Source organism: Cetorhinus maximus, chromosome 1, assembly GCF_964194155.1.
Source record: "Cetorhinus maximus chromosome 1, sCetMax3.hap1.1, whole genome shotgun sequence".
Lineage (NCBI taxonomy): Eukaryota > Metazoa > Chordata > Chondrichthyes > Lamniformes > Cetorhinidae > Cetorhinus > Cetorhinus maximus.
The window spans coordinates 65,090,892-65,109,796 of record NC_135879.1 but is presented as its reverse complement, the minus strand read 5'-3'; the positions used below and the strand labels follow the sequence as shown (position 1 = coordinate 65,109,796).

Below are 18,905 nucleotides of genomic sequence, written 5' to 3'. Positions count from 1 at the left end.
CAGGCTGGTGGGAGGAGTTCCAGGTTTGGGGGAAGCCAGAAAAAAAATGCTCCTTAAACCAGCTTATATTTCACCCCTCTCCTATTTTTACTTAGTTCTGTTGAAGGGTCATGAGGACTCGAAATGTCAACTTTGTTCTTCTCCGCCGATGCTGCCAGACCTGCTGAGTTTTTCCAGGTATTTCTGTTTTTGTTTTGGATTTCCAGCATCCCGCAGTTTTTTGTTTTTAAAAAAAATCGGGTTCAGGCCTTTGGCGGGAAGGTGGGTGGGGGTGCCTCTAACAGCAGTCCCCTTAAGGTCCAGTAACTACAGGACCTCCCTTCCCGCCCAGCTTCTCCACCAACACCCCAAATCCCCTCTGCCCACCTCTCCAGGCCTCCCCTATCCTCCCTGCCCTCAGACCCCCAAAACATACCTCATCCTGGAATCCCGGGACTGAGGCTCTGCGGACTGATTGCAGTTCCAGTCCTGTCCACTGTAGCTTCTGGCACTTCACGGACTAGAGAGCTGCTGGCCAATCAAATTGACCAGCAGCCCTCTAAGGTGGGACTTCCTCCCGAGTGAGGGGCGGAAGTCCCGCCTCCAGCCAATTAATGGGCCAATTAATGCCCTTTAGAGTGTGAAACCGCTGTGGAGCAGATGGTGTCGGCGGGGAACACTCTTCAGATGGCAGGAAGGGAAACCCCGCCATCCTAAAATTCCTGGCCTATCTTTTGGCCCTGGTTTGGCTTGTTGGGGAGGCTCTTAAATTTAAAAATTAGCTGTAAACCAAGAGATCATTGGCTTAGCAGAAAATTAAAGATCATTTATTAAACGTCAGGTAGCACCCCAACCTTCCTCAACATTTATTAAGAGATTCCAGTCAAAATTCTTGAACTGCCTTTGGAAATGGAACTTTCTTTCACAAACATAGCACCCTCTCTCCACCCAGCCACTCCTCCCAGGCTGTCCATACAGATCAAGGCGGCTGTAGAAAGAAGAAAGGTAATACCAGAAGGATGATAATATTTACTGATTATAAAATGTGGTGTATGGCTTTGGTACTGGGCTAGCAATCTATATTAGCATGAAAACAGTGATTCACAAGATATACCAGGGTTTAAAGGGCTATGTGGACAGGTTACATACACCTGGCTTGTTTTCCCTTGAACTTAGAGGGCTGAGGGGTGATCTACTCAAGGTACTTTAATTGATTAGGGAACTTAATTGGTTAGATGTGGAACCTGGATCAAGAGGGCATAATCTTAAATTTATAGCTAGGCCCTTTAGGAGTGAAATCAGGAGGAACTTTTCAAATAAAATGTGGTGGAAATGTGAGACTTACTCCCCCTAAAAGCTGTGAATGCTGGGTCAATTGAAATTTTCAAAACTGAGATTGATAAGATTTTTAATAGGTAAGGGCATCATGTGATACAGAGGAGAGGCAGATAACAGATCAGAGCGGCTATTCTCTGAACAGGTTTGAGAGGTTGAATGGCCTACACTTTCCTTATATTAGGAGTTCAAATCCCAGCATAGCAAGTTGTAAATGTAGATATAATAAAAATCTGATAATTTGAGTGCTGTACCAGAAAATGATCATTAAAAACTGATTGTTGTAAAAACCTAACTAGTTCACTTGCCCTTTAGGAAAGGGAAGATCCCACACCTACCTGGTCTGGCCTATAGGTGACTCCAATCCACACTATGTGGTTGATTCTTAATGCTATCCAAGAGTATTCTAATTAAAATCGATCTTGTCCTACCCTGCCATATATCCTGTCCACTGGAAACATCCCCAATATGCCAAGTGTGTTCATGCTAATATTTATAGTTTGTCAGTTCACCTATTTGAATTTATCTTCACAAGTGTTAATTGTCTTGGCAATTGCCAGACAGTTTTCTTACAAACTCATTTCGGCCATAGATATTTTTCAGCGGTGTCAGTCACTCCTGTTAGCACACTGAGCATCTTATTGTTACGAGAGTTGATAATACATACCCATATCTGCTTGTAAGGTTATTCCCACCCCTCTCCCCACATTGTGACCCGAATCAGGTAATCATGCCTTTCATACTTGTACTTCTTCACCCCTAAGGCAGTTTGAGCATATACTTGGTGAGCCAGGGCATAACACAGATTACTAAATTGCTTCACTTCACAGTGAGTCAACACACAAAGTGCTAGGGTTAGAGTCACATAGTTCAATCGGTAAAACTTTTCTTGGTGTAATGATGCAAAATAATAAAAATGCTAATGCTTCCTCACGGTCACAGGTCAGGCTTAACTGAGCCAAAATTATTTACGACTATTCTCTCCAACACTGCAACCTTCTTACATCCTATTGCCTGATTGCCTCACATAATTCTGTTTCAAAAACCTAACTTGCTGTCTGTGCTGGATTCTCTATTTGTATCTTCCTCTGGTCAGGCATGCTCAAAAATTTTCCAACAAAATGGGTGTGAAATATTCTTTTGCTTTTTTGAAATAAATTAAATATTAAATCATTGTTTAGAGTCTTTGGAGAGAACAATTTTGTTAGTAATTAACAACATTTTCTATAAGTGTCTTTTTGAAAAGAAATTGAAATAATGCACTTTGCTTTAAGCCTTCAGCATTAACAAAAACAATTTTCACATAATTTCTATGAAAAACTGGTCATAAAATTTTAATCTATGACAATTTTATTGAACAATATAAACTCTGCTTTGCCTTTTTTTAAGTAATTGAAATTTCCTTAAATTCAATTTTATCACAAGTCCCCTGTTGAGGAATTTACCACATCTTTTCTAAATTGTATGTACTATACTTAAGTGTCAACTCTGATAAATTTGTACCTATAACCTACTTGTCATAAATACCAATTTACATGAGCATTTTGCCCATAGTTTTTCCTACTGGCAGGACAGGCCCAGCAGAGGTGGCGGCACAGTGGTATACAGTCGGCAGGGAGTTGCCCTGGGAGCCCTCAACATCAACTCTGGACCCCATGAAGTCTCATGGCATTAGGCCAAACATGGTCAAGGAACCCTCCTGCTGATTACCACGCACTGCCCTCCCTCAGTTGATGAATCAGCACTCCTCCATGTTGAACACCACTTGGAGGAAGCACTGAGGGTGGCAAGAGTGCAAAATGTACTCTGGGTGGGGAACTTCAATGTACATCACCAAAACTGCCTCAGTAGCACCACTACTGACCGAGCTGACGGAATCCTATGTGACAGAGCTGCTAGACTGGGTCTGTGGCAGGTGGTGAGGGAACCAACAAGAGGGAAAAACATACTTGATCTCATCCTCACCAACCTGCCTGACGCAGATGTATCTGTCCATGACAGTATCAGTAGGAGTGACCACCGCACAGTTGTTGTGGAGACAAAATCCCGCCTTCACATTGAGGATACCCTCTATTATGTTGTGTGGCACTACCACCGTGCCAAATGGGATAGATTTCGAACAGATCTAGCAACTCACACATGAGGTGCTGTGGGCCATCAGCAGAATTGTACTCGAGCACAATCTGTAACCTCATGGCCCGGCATATACCCTACTCTACCATTACCATCAAGCCAGGGATCAACTCTGGTTCAATGAAGAGTGCAGGAGGACATGCCAGGAGCAGCACCAGGCATACCTAAAAATGAGGTATCAACCTGGTGAAGCTATAACACAGGACTACTTGTGTGCCAAACGGCATGAGCAGCAAGTGTTAGACAGAGCTAAGCGATCCCACAATCAACAGATCAGATCTAAGCTCTGCACTCCTGTCACCCAGTTGTGAATGGTGGTGGACAATCAAACAACTCACTGGAGGAGGAGGCTCCACAAATATCCCCATCTTCAATGATGGAGGAGCCCAGCACATCAGTACAAAAGAGAAGGCTGAAGGATTCACAACCATCTTCACCCAGAAGTACTGAGTGGATGATCCATCTCAGCCTCCTCTGGAGGTGCCCAGCATCACAGGTGCCAGTCTTCAGCCAATTCGATTCATTCCACGTGATATCAAGAAACGGCTGAAGGTACTGGATACCACAAAGGCTATGGGGCCTGACAATATTCCAGCAATAATACTGAAGACTTGTGCACCAGAACTTGCCGCGCCCCTAGCCAAGCTGTTCCAGTACAGCTACAACACTGGCATCTACCAGGCTGTGTGGAAAATTGCCCAGGTATGTCCTGTACACAAAAAGCAGGACAAATCCAACAGGGCCAATTACCGCCCCATCAGTCTACTCTCGATTATCAGTAAAGCATTGGAAGAGGTCATCAACAGTGCTATCAAGCGGCACTTGCTTAGCAATAACCTGCTCACTGACGCCCAGTTTGGGTTCCGCCAGGGCCACTCAGCTCCTGACCTCATTGCAGCCTTGGTTCAAACATGGACAAAAGAGCTGAACTCCCGAGGTGAGGTGAGAGTGACTGTCCTTGGCATCAAAGCAACATTTAACTGAGTGTGGCATCAAGGAGCCCTAATAAAACTGGAGTCAATAGGAATTGGGGGAAAACTGTCCGCTGGTTGGAGTCATACCTAGCACAAAGGAAGATGACTGTGGTTGTTGGAGGTCCATCATCTCAGCTCCAGGACATCACTGCAGGAGTTCCTCAGGGTAGTGTCCTAGGCACAACCATCTTCAGCTGCTTCATCAATGACATTCCTTCCATCATAAGGTCAGAAGTGGGGATGTTCGCTGATGGTTGCAAAATGTTCAGCACCTTTTGCGACTCCTCAGATACTGAAGCAGTCCATGTTCAAGTGCAGCAAGACCTGGACAATATCCAAGCTTGGACTGACAAGCAGCAAGTAACATTCGCGACACACAAGTGTCAGGCAATGGCCATCTCCAACAAGAGAGAGTCTAACCATCGTCCCTTGATGTTCAATGGCATTACCATCACTGAATCCCCCACTATCAACATCCTGGGGGTTACCATTGACCAGAAACTGAACAGGGCTAGCCATATAAATACTGTGGCTACAAGAGCAGGTCAGAGGCTGGGAATCGTGCAATGAGCAACTCATCTCCTGACTCCCCTAAGCCTGTCCACCATCTACAAGGCACAAGTCAGGAGCGTGCTGAATACTCCCCACTTGCCTGGATGAGTGCAGCTCCCACAACACTCAAGCAGCTTAACACTGTCCAGGACAAAGCAGACAAAGTATGGTTGGCACCATACCCAGAAACATTCACTCCCTCCATCACCAGCACACAGTAGCGGCAGTGTGTACCATCTACAAGATGCACTGAAGGAATTCACCACAGTACCTTCCAAACCCACGACCACTACCATCTAGAAGGACAAGGGCAGCAGATACATGGGAACACTACCACCTGGAAGTTCCCCTCCAAGTCACTCACCATCCTGACTTGGAAATATATCGCCATTCCTTCACTGTCGCTGGGTCAAAATTCTAAAACTCCCTCCCTAACAGCACTGTGGGTGTACCTACACCACATGGATTGCAGTGGTTCAAGAAGGCAGCTCATCACCACCTTCTCAAGAGCAACTAGGGATGGGCAACAAATGCTGGCCCAGCCAGCGAAGCCCACATCATGTGAATGAATAAAAAATAAAAAAATTTACCTTACATTCCTAAATTATTTCCTTTATAAAAGACACTGCTATTTTTCCCAGTAAAATCGCTATCCCTCAACAATATCATCTGAAAGCACGGGTTCCATTTCTACATGTAAGGTGATAATACTCAGTTTTAGTTCTCTGCCTCTCTATTCATTCTAGCATTCTTTATTTATCTGTCTGACATTAAACCCAGACTAATCCAAAACTTTCTCCAGCTAAATTGTAACTGTCGAGGGACATTATAACCCACCTTACCTGGCTGCACAATTCGAACATCTGTGCAAAGACTTAACACCCTGTTACCACACAATTTCCATATGCTACCTTCTTAACTGGGCTTTTTGTTTAGGTGCTCGGGAAGCCCAAGTGTTTCTGGTGAAAGCCCCATTAATAAAGGGAAATCAGGGTTTTATCGGGTCCCCAATAGCGTTTTAATAGACTTTTGAAGGGAGTGCCTACCATAGGTGTCCTGCTCAGTAAAACCCGGCATGGAGGAAGAAGAAGCACTTCAAGCTAAGTCAGAATCTTTCCTTAATAGGGCCAGGTCGAGTAGTACTGCTTCTATGTCTGGACTACAGGAGCCTCAGGTTATCTCCCACCTCTACCCCTGAAACGGTCCTGATCCACCTCCTTGTGATTTACCCTGGTACCAATGGGAAAACTCCCAGACTCGTGATTTTGACTGACTTGAAGCTAGCCACTTGCCTCTCCACCTGCCTTGGGCGGTCAGATGGCCAGTTTCATGCAAATGAGGGTGGGAAGTTAAAATAATTTGGGCCTCAAATTGGTGATGTTGGCTGGGTTTGACAGTCACTCTGTCCTCTGCCTCCTTGAAGTTCCCTCCCAGTTAAAGCCCCCTCTCTATCCTGTGTGTCTCTGGTCTTCCAAATGTCACCTCAGACTGAGTCTGGAGATGTCAAATCTGACCCCAAGTTTAGCTCCCTCCCCCCAAATCACTGCATTACCAAAGTTGCTTCCCTCCAACCCCAGGCATATTGTCGACCTCTAATACTACTTCTAACTGCTGCTGAAACTCTGATCAACTCAATGTTATCTTAAAGCTCAACTTTGCCAATTCTTTTATAGCTGGCCTCCTTTGTATTCAGAATACTGCAACCCATGGCTTTGCCTGCATGGACACGTACTCCAGTCACACCCTCCTGTCAGAGTGCCATGGGCTAGGAATGCATCAGTCACCAACTCTTTAGTATCCATTACAGCTCAGTCCACCCTACCTTTGCCTGCTCCTCCCACTGTACATCGTCTGATTCTGGGCAACTCCTTGATCACCATTCATTCTGTTGTACCATCAATGATCCTTGCTCCAGCCACTACACCCCTATCCTTTGGATCTCCCTCCTTGGCTTTCTCTGTCCAGTTACCTCTTTTTCTCTGCTTGCAAAAACCTCAAAACCCTCATTGATTGTGTCTCTGAGCTCAGTGCAAACTATTTCCCCATTTCCTTTTTCCCATCTACTCGGTGTCTATTTTCCCTCCTGCTTGTAAAGCATTTTCGAGGTGTGTTTCTGTTTTTTGCTGTTGCTGCTAAACTAATAGGCCTTTGATTCTGAGGATTAATCTTTGAACACGTGTTTAAAGACCAAAATCACACTAAATTCCAACCCCCTGAGTCTAATCTCACATCCAATTAGCATCTGAAACTTTCCTTCACCAAACTATCTACTTCCACCCCCATGTCTTCTTCAATCTGTTGCATTTGCACTGTAGTTTCTTTTTACACCTTCAAATATTACAATTTTTATGCCAATTTTTCCACTTCCTTCTCTGCTGAAGTAATTGAACTCTTCACTGAGGCATGGTTCCATGGGTGTCACAGTCTTTTTGGATCTCGAATATGGTCAACCATCAAATATAACAGAAGATGAGTGGCTATTCAATCATAAAGAACATATCAATTGGGTTCAATCCTGTCCTCACCTAATATGCACTTTGCTAACACTGGATAGTTAATCATTATTTTCCTTCTCTAGCTCAGAGCTGTGGATGCCAATGATAACATTCCCATCCTTATCTCTGATGTTAGTTAGTTCAACATATTCAGGAAATCAAGTCTGGAACCTTCCTGGTGTCTATGGGTAAATCATTCTAGAATTGCAGTAAGTGCGGTAGCGGGTGTGAAAAAAGACCTTTGACTTGCCGCCCGCAATGGCGCCATATCATCCCCTTCCTGCCTCATTAATTATGCAACCACAGGAAATACGCCGCCTCACTGGCGGGCAGCCTCTGAATCACCTGCCACGCCATTACCTCACCATTTCCGCACTCCAGGTGCCATATCTAAACTGTAGTCACCTACACAGTTCTCAAGGCTTGCAGCCCAGGACTGCTCCAGTGAAGACATGGCCCTGAAAGCCAAGAAAAATTCAGTGCCTCGTCACTGGAATGTCTTTCAGAGGCCCGCCGTGATGTCTGCCACCCCCACTCTGGCTGCAGGAGGTCCAGCAACCTCACCACTCCCACTTGGAGGCAGTGGCAGTGGTGGTCAGTGCCAATGCTGCACAGAAGAGCTTGATCATCCAGTGCAGAAAGAGGATGAATGATCTCATCTGTGCCGTCAGGGTAAGGCAACCATCTCATCACTCTAAACTCACACACTCGAGCCTATCACACATTCACTAGCATCTCACTCACTGCCAGCTCAAGGGGCATCACTACTCACTCTCTCACACACACCCTCACAACTCCATCTGGCCTCCTCAGCCCTCACCATCTTGAGGCCACTTGCACAGATCCCCACACACACTCTGGGATACTCCCCTTCTCCAGTACAGCTCTTGCCTTGCAGCCTCTTCCCTTGCCTGAGGTGATTTCTCCTCCTTTCCCGAGCAAGCCCTAGCCTTGCAGCCATTGAAAAGCCACCCCCGCCTTACAGCTTGTCTGGTGGGTAGAGACCTGCCCGTGAACCCGCCCTAAAAGTGATGTGGTGCTGTCTATGAAGCCTGGCACTGATGACTGTGAGTCCTGCCCGAAGCAAGGTAGGCAAACAAACCTCGAAGTCCCGAGTGAAGTGTAGCTCGCCAGGTGCACATCGCTTGGGTACAGTTGCGAAACATGTCGGCGTGATCCGGGTGGTCCAGCGTGGGGGGATGATTCCGGCGAGTGGGGCTTATAATAAGATGCTAAAGTATTGAAATGAGGTTCCTGAAGTGCAGCGATGGGAAACGCGGCCCGCCATGGACGGGTGGAGCGGATGATCGCAAACTGGTTTCACGATGGCATAAAACCGATTTTTGGCCTTCTCACCATATTGTCTGCTCACGCTCACCAAGACACCCGCTGCCGATGGAAGCAGAAAATTCTGGCCTATGGTTTAGTACACCAGGTGGAGAGTTGACCTTCCAGTCCAAAAAAGGATTTGAGCTTTGTACTTCTTAAATAGGCTCCATCACACTACAAACGCAACTCAAAAAGATGTCTTCTGACACGTGTATTTTTTGACCCACATTTTTACGTTGCTGACTATCCCAAATTCAAACCAACAAAATCAAAAGGTAATGGGGCATGCAGAGATTAAGTCCTATGTCTAAACAGACAGCAAGTAATATGAGAAAAGAAAATTACTGTTTCACACAGCCCTGCAAAACAACACAGTGACCTTGGTCCGCTCGATCTAAATAGGCTGCAGCAATATTTTTGGCAGTGTCACAGAATCCAATAGCAAATCATTAACTCATACCTGAACTAATATCATCACAAAGAAATGAAATGCTGCCCTCTTTCCCAGTGCGTGCCTGTGCAAATGGCTTTCATGGAATTATACCAGCATATCTCCAAACTGACAAACCCGCAGAGACCACCTTTCAAGCCAGATGGAGCAGCAAGGCGAACTATAGAAAGGCTGTGCTGCTGTAGGAAGATAGGGACCTTGCTTCAAAGTAATTGTTAATAGAAAGGTGCAACTGGCAACCTTGGTTTGATCCAATGTTTTAGAAATAAATATCTTTATTCTGCCTTATTTTATGAATTTATTCAGATTTTTTTGTACTCATTAACCCCTAAAACAGGTAGGTTTCATTTGAGTGGAAGGTTAAAAAGTTAAAAATCTGAACATGAGCCCAACCCATTTCGAGCCTGAAGGCGGGATGGGGGCAGACAACTAATCCGCTCACAGGAGGCTGAGGCTGCCTGCTTTCAATTTAACAGAGATTCATAACTCACGTCAGGCAGCTTTCCCAAAGCTCAGGAAATTCAGCAGGTGAAAGGCGGCGACGAGGGCTGAATCCAATACTGTTTGTGGGCCAGGAGGAGCAGGAGTGTTTCCTCTGGACCCAACAAGCTACCAGAAAACTCACGCCTCCCGCGATCAGACCTTACAGCCAATCAGCATCTGATCCCCCCCGCCACTCCTCTCAAACACCACTTCCCCCCATGATCTCTTCCACTCCTCCCCCCAACTCAATAGACCCACCTGCTCACTGCCTCTGAGCTAACACCCAGCCCATAATGTTTGTGAAATATGAATGTTTCCCTGCTCTGTGAGATTAGTGATCCTACTTAGCACTGCCTGAATGGTCAGGTAAACACAGGTTGGCTGCAGTACAGAGTTCCATTTAGATTATTCCAATAACTTGCCTTATTATCCTCACAGGGCATTTTTTATTGCAGTCATATATCTCTGCTCTGCTTGCATGGTTTTTCACTCATTGGAAACACTTTATCCATACAGTGTCTCTGATTAGGGCTGAATTATGAGCAGTTTGGTGCTGTGTGACCTTTCAAGCACTGGGAATTGAGTTGAAGCTACCTAATCTCACTGCCTAATTTTACTTGTGACCTTTAAGAACCGTCAGAGAGCGAGCAGGCTTTCAGCCCAGCTGCCGTAGTTTAGTGACAGCCAAGCCAGATGGTAGAAGAGGAATGACATGGTCTAACTTATGCATCATCCATGCCATTCAATTGTTATCATTTCCTTCACATTTCATAAAATTTCACTTCAACGAGATAAATGACTTTTTTTTAAAATTGTGAGTATGCCATTAGGCAGCCAAACCATAACCATGAATCTGATTAGCTTCCACTAGGTAGAATCCTGTGTGGCAGTGAGGTGGCCCTCTTTAATAAGGAGAAGGAAACACTGATAGGATCATTGCTACCCAGGATGAACACCGACATTGTCAACTGACCAAACAGTCTAATCGACAACACGCCCAGAGGCGTCCCCGGCCAGGGTATGCATTGCCCAGCCAAAGGTCAGGAAAAACTAGTAAAACTTGGAAATGTCTGATGCATGAAATGTCCGAACTGGTCTTGTATACCTTAAAATAGAACTCCAGTTAGGACCAGTACCAGTCATTTCCAAGTATTCATTTTCGTCTTCTGGTATGGCTGAACTGGTGCTGAAACAAATAGCACAGTGTAACTATACATGTATTAAGCTTTGTCCATATTCATCAGGAACTTAGAAAAAATTGCATAATCAAGAGGTTATTTGCAGGTACACATTTTTAAAAAAACTTTAATAAAACTAAGTCAAATCTGAAAAAAATCCTATTGATTCAGATTCACCAACCTTCTTGCAACCCCACCAGAAAAATATTTTGTAGTTTTAAATTGTAGTTCACACATAGACCAGACCATCTATTATTCCTTCCTACTTGAAGGAAGAAACATGGCTGCAGGTAGCAACACTGAGGGAAGGACAGAAAAAAAACTGCAAGGTGAATAAAAGAAAACAATCCTGTTACCAGAGTGTCGCCATCAGCCTAAGAATGCTCCGCACTGAAATCCTTGTTTCTTCATTCACACAGGTTATAGCAGAGCAGCATTGAATAGCAGGCTCCAGGTTTGAAAGGTCGGACACAGGTTTGGTTCTCCACACTACAGTGCTGCTCCCAGGAAGTGCAGAGCAAAGGCCACAGTGAGGAGGGAGGAAATATCGAGGAGACATCATCAGTAGACTCCTCTTACACGTCTCCTAATGGTCAATTCAATTGGAAGCTTGGAAGCAGGTTGACCACCTACCCTTACTCAGCCACAAGAAATCTGAGCTTGGAGAGACCAAATGGGGAAAAATAATCAGGGGAAAAAAAAATCAGGACTCTTGGAACTCCCAACAATCTTGTAAAAATACCCGACAAAGATGGAAACTGCAGTGGGCTAACCAATTTGCAATAACGCAATATCAATTTTGTAATACAGCAACCATTAAAATTTTATAATCTCCGCTCTGACAACATTAGTTAAATAAAATGTTTAGGACGCTAACAAAGTAAAATGTATGACTATATATTATATGTATGGCGACACTTGAGACAGAGCAAAAATGATCTATATAGTTAAAGGGTTGAAGCTAAACTTCCGCATCCCTTTTCTCTAAGATTGATAAAATTTTCACAAACTATGAAGAAAAGCTGACCGGTTTCAATAACTGCATTTTACAATAAAAATATTTTACTATGCAAAAACTGTACAACAAGAATACACCAGCTCATTTAGTGAAGAAAAAGATCTCACATTTCAGACAAGCGATGCTGTAGCATCTAATATCATTGCATTAAACATAATTTGTTTAGTTTTATGTAAAGCCTCTTACCATTGTATCGCATGACAACATTTCGAAACAAACATCAATGAACATGAAGGAAATGAGCATCAGCACTAACCGTGTGCTATCAGTATGGATTATACAGCAATGCACAAACCTCACCCATCTGTCGTGACAGATTTTAAATGATGATCTGGATTTGCTTTGATGTGAGCACTCTTGCTCACGGCTATTTGACCCTATGTGACACACAGGGGCAGCAGCATTTCAATGCGACTGAAAGGTGTCTCTTGTCATGAAAAGTAACGCAGTGAAAATGGAAGCACCTACTAACCCCATCCTCCAAACAGCATGGACCAAGCCTCTGTGTATCCGCAGCCTCCTCTGCACCCCTTTCTCTGAGCAAAGCAGAAAGCTGCTGATCACTTATTCAAAACACGTCTTACCAATCATCTTTATCGTTGTACTGTGCTAGCCAAACTAAAGCCACACACTGGCTGAAAGACAGGGCTCTTTTTTTCCAAAATAAAATCTTATATTTTCTAATATTAGCTGACCCCACCCCTTTGTTTTGTTAACTCCTTCCTACTTTAAGTAATCTTTGTCAGACCTGACAGCTTTATCCCTTTCAGTGCTCTGCAGTCTCCTACTGATCGGTGAAGAAGGACAGCATGGTTGAAATACTAACTGTTAAATGGCGTTAAAGAGTGCACCAGACTCTCAAAAACACTTAAAATCCATTCACCTCCTGTCTAGTTTTCAACTTTAAAATAATACTACACATTCTAGCCATCTACCACATCCTACATAAACCCCCTCACAGCTCATTTGCCAATCTTTTTTTCCATGATTTCACCACAAAATATCTGCCTGGCTAAACTGAACTGCACAGGATCCTCTACAAAAAAAAAACATTTGCAGTCTGAATGCATGAAATAGCCCAGTGTACTTACATGTAGAAATGTACTAGTGAAAGTTGTGCATTGTTCCAGCAAAAGCTATTAAAAAAAGAAAAAAGGAAAGAGAGAGAGTTGTATATCTGGCTTTCAGCACGAGAGCACAACAAAGCTGCTTCCTTAAATCTACTGTTTTCCATATGCTCGGTCCCCATGTGTATCAAGGAGCAGCTGCCAGCTTTATTATCCACGTCATGATCCTTCATGAAAGAGGGAGGGGGCAGAGATAATGAAAATGAAATTACCTGCATTCGTAAAGAAGATGCAAGGTTACCTGGTGGAGAGAAATCAAATCACTTCAATGTGCGCCAATATATCTTTAACTATTGAATGATTATTGTGACATGCAAACTGGTGTCAGGCAGAAATCTGCAGTTTATTTTTATATTGATAAAGATCAATTACTAATATCTTACATTAGCAATGTTGGTTGACTTGGCCCATTTCCAGTAGGACCTAGCAACTGACTGTCCTCCAACACAGCTGTTTATGTGCAAGAGGGCTTACAAAACCATTCATAGAAAATGCAGCAATAACATAGCTAAAAAAAATGACTTATTAATATTCACCTCATTTCCTGCTGAAGAACCTGTCTCTTCAGAGCCGTTGCCATAGAAACCATGGGAACTAGTTGCTTCTCCATTAGGTTGTTTCCATGGCAATTTCACATGTATCTGTTTAACAAAAAGGCCTTCCCACCTACAGGAGCATTTTCTTTTCCTTAAAAGAAGGATAATGTGGGAAATGTGCCTACTTAATTTAACAAAAAGTAGGGATGACATCTGTCTGTAGCTACCTCTGTATTTGAATTCTAAACATTACAGTTGAAGGATGAAGAAAAAAAACTATCAGAGTCACAGAGGATGTACATCAGACAAACAGTATATAATTAGATCTATGATTTCTCTCTCAAGAATGACTGACCTTGCATAAAAGTATGTTTGGCATCAAAGGATTGGATAGGTTGCAAAATGGCATCCTAAGTATTCCCATTGCAATCACCCAGTAAGATGTATTGTAACCTCATCATAATGGTAATTGCAGCATGTTTAACTCCCAGCAAAGTCAGGTATGCTATAAATCTCTGTAATAAGAGAAAACGCCTAATAACAGAAGGGAACTTCCCTGACCCGCCAATACTACAGCATCAGGAACCCTACAGTTAAGGTTTCAGTTCCAGCAAACATGAACATCTTTCCATTAAAAATTCATGAAGGAAAAGCATATTTTCTTATTCTACAATGAAGTTGTTGATTTTTTTTTTATTAAGGGTTTAGTCCTGATAAGATGGAAAGCAATCACCAGGATTGAAGAGGTATGGTGCAAACTCTCATAGGTAGGATTGACAGGCTTGAAATCTGCTCAGACCTGAATGATGTATAAGGTCAAATGCAAATGAAATGCATTTGCCTTTCTCACGACTAAGAGCTTTTCACATCCTTTCACCATCAGTTAGAAATAGTTACTTGAGTATTAGACAATAGACTTGAGTATCTTCCTCATCTCTACCGCTTCTCCCAGCCTCTTTTTCTTATAAGCATGAACATATTGCTTTTCTATTCATTTTACTCATACAGACTGATAGAAGTATAGAAGTCCATCACAAGATTTATGGAAATGGCAGGGCAGGTGCTGAGAAACTTTTTTGTTTCTGGGCTAAGTGACACTGTTCATTTTTCAATTTACATCCTGTGATACTGATTACAGCAAAATATATTTAAAGATCAGGAATTAATGGCGAATGAAATACCTAAAGCGTACAGTTGCATAAAATACATGAAAAAAGAATTAAACATTTTGCCTGTGTTTGTCCCTTGATGTTTTTCTCACTTATTTGCTATTCTTCTTCAAATCTCGCTCTGTCTTTTTTTAAATGTTAGCTTTAATTTTACCCTTTTTCCAGCTAACACACCCTATTCTCTTCCCAAAGGAGAAAATCTGAGCGCTTCCCCCTCCCCTCCACCACCAGATTTTCTGTGCTTCTCCAACACACCTCCAGCCAAACGGTTTCAGAGCCATGCTGCAATAAAGCCTAACAACAGGCCACTCTGTCACTTCTCTTGATCATGATTGGTCAAAGGGTGACCAAAAAAAAGGAAACGGAGAAGGTTTACCCTCAGCGAAACAAAAATAATTAACTTTACACAAATCCTATTTTGCACATGTAAAGAAATAGGCCACAAATATTTAAGATTCTTTAACACAATCATCTTGTCTACTCTTTTAAAATAAACGGGTTAATTCCCCCCTTTAAATAATAGACATAGGAACTGTACGTGAATGCATCAGGCATTGACTGATGTTCACATAGTGTAGTTTGAAGATAAATGAGTTAATGGCACAAATCTTCTCAAGAGACATAATGTTAACAATAAATATTTGTAAAACATTTCTCCAAGGATGTATTAATTAATTAATTGATTAAAATAGTAATTAAGAGGGTTAATATACTTGCATTATTCAAAAATCTGCCTTTTAGATTAGACATTCATCTAAGGACCTTGTCTGTTCAGGTTGATGTGAAAGATCCCACAGCAATATTTGAAGAAGAGCAGGGGAGCTTTCCCCATGCCCTGGCCAACATTCATCCCTCAAACAAAACAGATTATCTTGCCAGTTACCTCACTGTTAATTGTGGATCCTTAATATGTATAAATTGACTGTTGTGTTTGCCTACACTGGAATAATGACTACATGCCAAAGTAATTAATCAGCTGTGAAGCACTCTGGTATGACCTGGGGATGAGGAATGTGGTTTATAAATGCATGTTTGTTTGTTCAAATCAACATGATACATTAAAGACCTGATTCCCTGATTTTGTTTTCTCAGTGGGGAGCTTGTAGGGAGCACATTGTAGGATGCTGCATGTGCACAGGGGCTGTGATTTTAACAGATGGAAAATCAGGGGTTGTGCACCAATGGTTTTCTGCAATGTGTTTCCTCTATGTGTGGCTATCTGTTGGGAACACAACAACAATTTATATTTATAAAGCCCCTTTAATGTAAATAAAGCGTTCCAAGTCACATCACAGGAGTGTTATAAAGCAACATTTGATACTGAGCCACTTAAGGCATTATTAAGGCAGATGGCCAAAAGCTTCGTCAAAAAGTTCAATTTTAAGGAGCATCTTAAAGAAAGAAAGGAGGGGTGTCAGCTGTGGCTCAGTCCATAGCACCCTCGCCTTCGAATCAGAAGGTTGTGGGTTCATGTCCCACTCCTGGAAACCAAGAACTGTGATTGTACACAAAAGAGTTGCAATCTGTGACTGTTGATAACTCGAAAGAATTTTTTTTAAAGAAAGAAAGGGAAGTAGAGAGTTGGAGAGGTTTCGGGAGGGAATTTCAAAGCTTAGCGTCTAGGCAGCTGAAGGCATGGTCATGAATGGTGAAGTGATTAAAATCGGAGATGCTTAAGAGGCCAGAATTAGATGAGCACAAATATATCAGAGGTTATCAGGCTGGAGGAGATTACAGAGATAAGGAGGGACAAGGAGGAGGGACAAGGCCATAGAGGGTTTTGAAAACAAGGATAAGCATTTTGAAATTAAGACATTGCCTGACTAATAGCCAATGTAAGTCAGTGAGCGCAGAGGTGATAGATGAACAGGACTTGGTGCGAGTAAGGACACAGGCGACAGCGTTTTGGATGATGTTAAGTTTAAAGAGGATAGAATGTGGAAAGCCAGCTAGGTATGTATTGGAATAGTTAAGTCTAGAGGTAATTGTAGGGGTTCCCATTTTCCCTCAGAGACCCTCCCCACACTCAGATTCGTGACACCAGATTCACAAGTGTATGGCTTGAACAGAATGACCAGTGAGACACGTTTCTTCTGATAATTTGCAACTGCTTTATTGAATCACCTACAACCCCACAGTACGAAACCCAAAATTTCAAATAACCTATTCCCAGTACCCGACACAAAGTCACCACAACTCGGTTAAAACTTACAAAACGCCACATCCTGTCCTGAAACCTTAAGAAAAAAACCCTCAGACCAATATCACTAAGATATGAAACAAGTTACAAGGTACCGGCAAAAAACACCAAGCTTTTGCCCCAAACCTTCACAAAACCCTAACCATTATCACTGCGATTTGGCTGAAACTTACAATCCCCAACACGGCTGGTCTGTCCGGTGTTGACTGTAGGCCTGAGTCAAGGTGACCAAACTTGACCCTTCTTCCGACTGCAGCCCAGATACCCGGATCTGCTCTTCTTTTATAATAATTTAACTCAAACATGTTAAAACATATTTCCTGTTGTTCCAATACCCATTTAGTTGACTCCATGCAAAGTCCAGACAAATCATCAGCTCCTGCTGGTTGAAACAATATGGAGTTTTCCATGGAAGGTGTATCCAGCTGAATATTATCAGTTCTCATTGTATAAGCAATTCTCCTGCTGTTTGAAGTGGCACAGTAATAACACAGTAACAGCACAGTAACAGCACAGTAATAACACAGAAACAGCAAAAAACTGTGGATGCTGGAAATCCAAAACAAAAACAAAAATACCTGGAAAAACTCAGCAGGCCTGACAGCATCTGCGGAGAGGAACACAGTTAACGTTTCGAGTCTTTTGAGGAGTCATGCGGACTCGAAACATTAACTGTGTTCCTCTCCGCAGATGCTGCCAGGCCTGCTGAGTTTTTCCAGGTATTTTTGTTTTTGTTTAGCATAGTAACAGCACTTGGCTCCAAAGTTAATGAGGGTTTGAATGACCCTATTCCAGTACCATTGCCTGTGGTGATTGAATAATTCCATGAGTGTATTGTATTGATGATATGTCCTTTGTGCCATTGTATTGGGTAATCAGGCTCCTTGATCACGTTAGTCAATGTCCAAGCCCTTTTGATGAGTCACTGTGTTTTCTCTAAATGTCTGAATTAACCTCTTGCTGCCCAGCCCTGTACTGCTGACTGCTGCTTATCTTTTTGAAATTTATCGTTCCAATCATGAGGTCAAAACATGTCTGTGGGTTTGAAATTACATTTGATAAATTTCTGAGTTGGAGGGGATTTTGATCCTACATAATAAAGGCAAGAACGAGGGTTTTCAGCAGCAGATAAGCAGAGGCAAGGACAAAGTTAGGCAATATTACAGAGATGCACATGGTCAATCTTGTAATGGTGTGGATATGAGGTCAGAAGCTCATCTTAGGGTCAAATGTGACACAAAGGTTGCTAACGGTCTGGTTCAATCGCAAACTGTTGCCATGGTGAGGAATGGAGTTAGTAGCTAGGTAACGGTGTTGAAGTGGGGACTGAAACCGATGACCAGGATTTTACGGCCCCTCCCGCCCAATGGGATATTACGGTCCTGTCGAACTGAATGGAGATTTAAATGGCTCGCTGCATCCGTCGGGGAGAAACACGGTGGGGGTATAAAATCCTGGCCGATGGACTCAATCTTTCCTTACTTAATTGGAAGAAAAATTGTTCTCCTCCAGTGCTGGATATTGGATCAGCAGTCTGATAATTTAGAGATAGTGGAGGAGTGGAAAAAGGCGGTAGTGAGGTAGAGGCTGGGTGTTGTCAGCGTCCATGTGAAAACTTATGCTGTGCTTCTGGGTGATGCTGCCGAGAAGCAGCATTTAGATGAGAAAAAGGTGGGAACCATGGTAGGTCCTTGGGGAAGACCAGAGCTAATGGTGCACGAGCAGGAAGAGTAGCTATTTCAAGTGATCCTCTGACTATGAATAGGCAGATAAGAATGGAACCAGGTGAATGCAGTCCCAACCAGCTGAACGACAGTGGAGAGGTAAATGCAAAATACTGCAGATGCTGGAAATCTGAAACAAAAACAGAAAATGCCTGGCAGCACCTGTGAAGAGAGAAACAGAGTTAATGGGCAGAATTCTTACCTCGATGGGCGGGTGGGCCC

At 43.0% G+C, this 18,905-nt stretch overlaps 1 protein-coding gene across 4 annotated transcripts in view; it reads right to left on the bottom strand.

Annotated features, from left to right (window-relative positions):
- trim2a (tripartite motif containing 2a) overlaps positions 1-13,162 on the bottom strand; it is a 179,660-nt gene extending 166,498 nt beyond the window's left edge. Inside the window, exon 1 of one of the 4 annotated variants that reach the window (XM_078541539.1) lies at positions 13,019-13,162. The gene's annotated coding sequence lies outside the window, so the exon portion shown is untranslated. Of the gene's footprint in view, positions 1-7,833; positions 7,883-8,570; positions 9,194-11,265; positions 11,426-13,018 lie in introns of those variants that run through there. The other 3 variants (XM_078541557.1, XM_078541546.1, XM_078541575.1) reach the window with 3 other exon arrangements.
- Between the last annotated feature and the right edge of the window lie 5,743 nt (positions 13,163-18,905).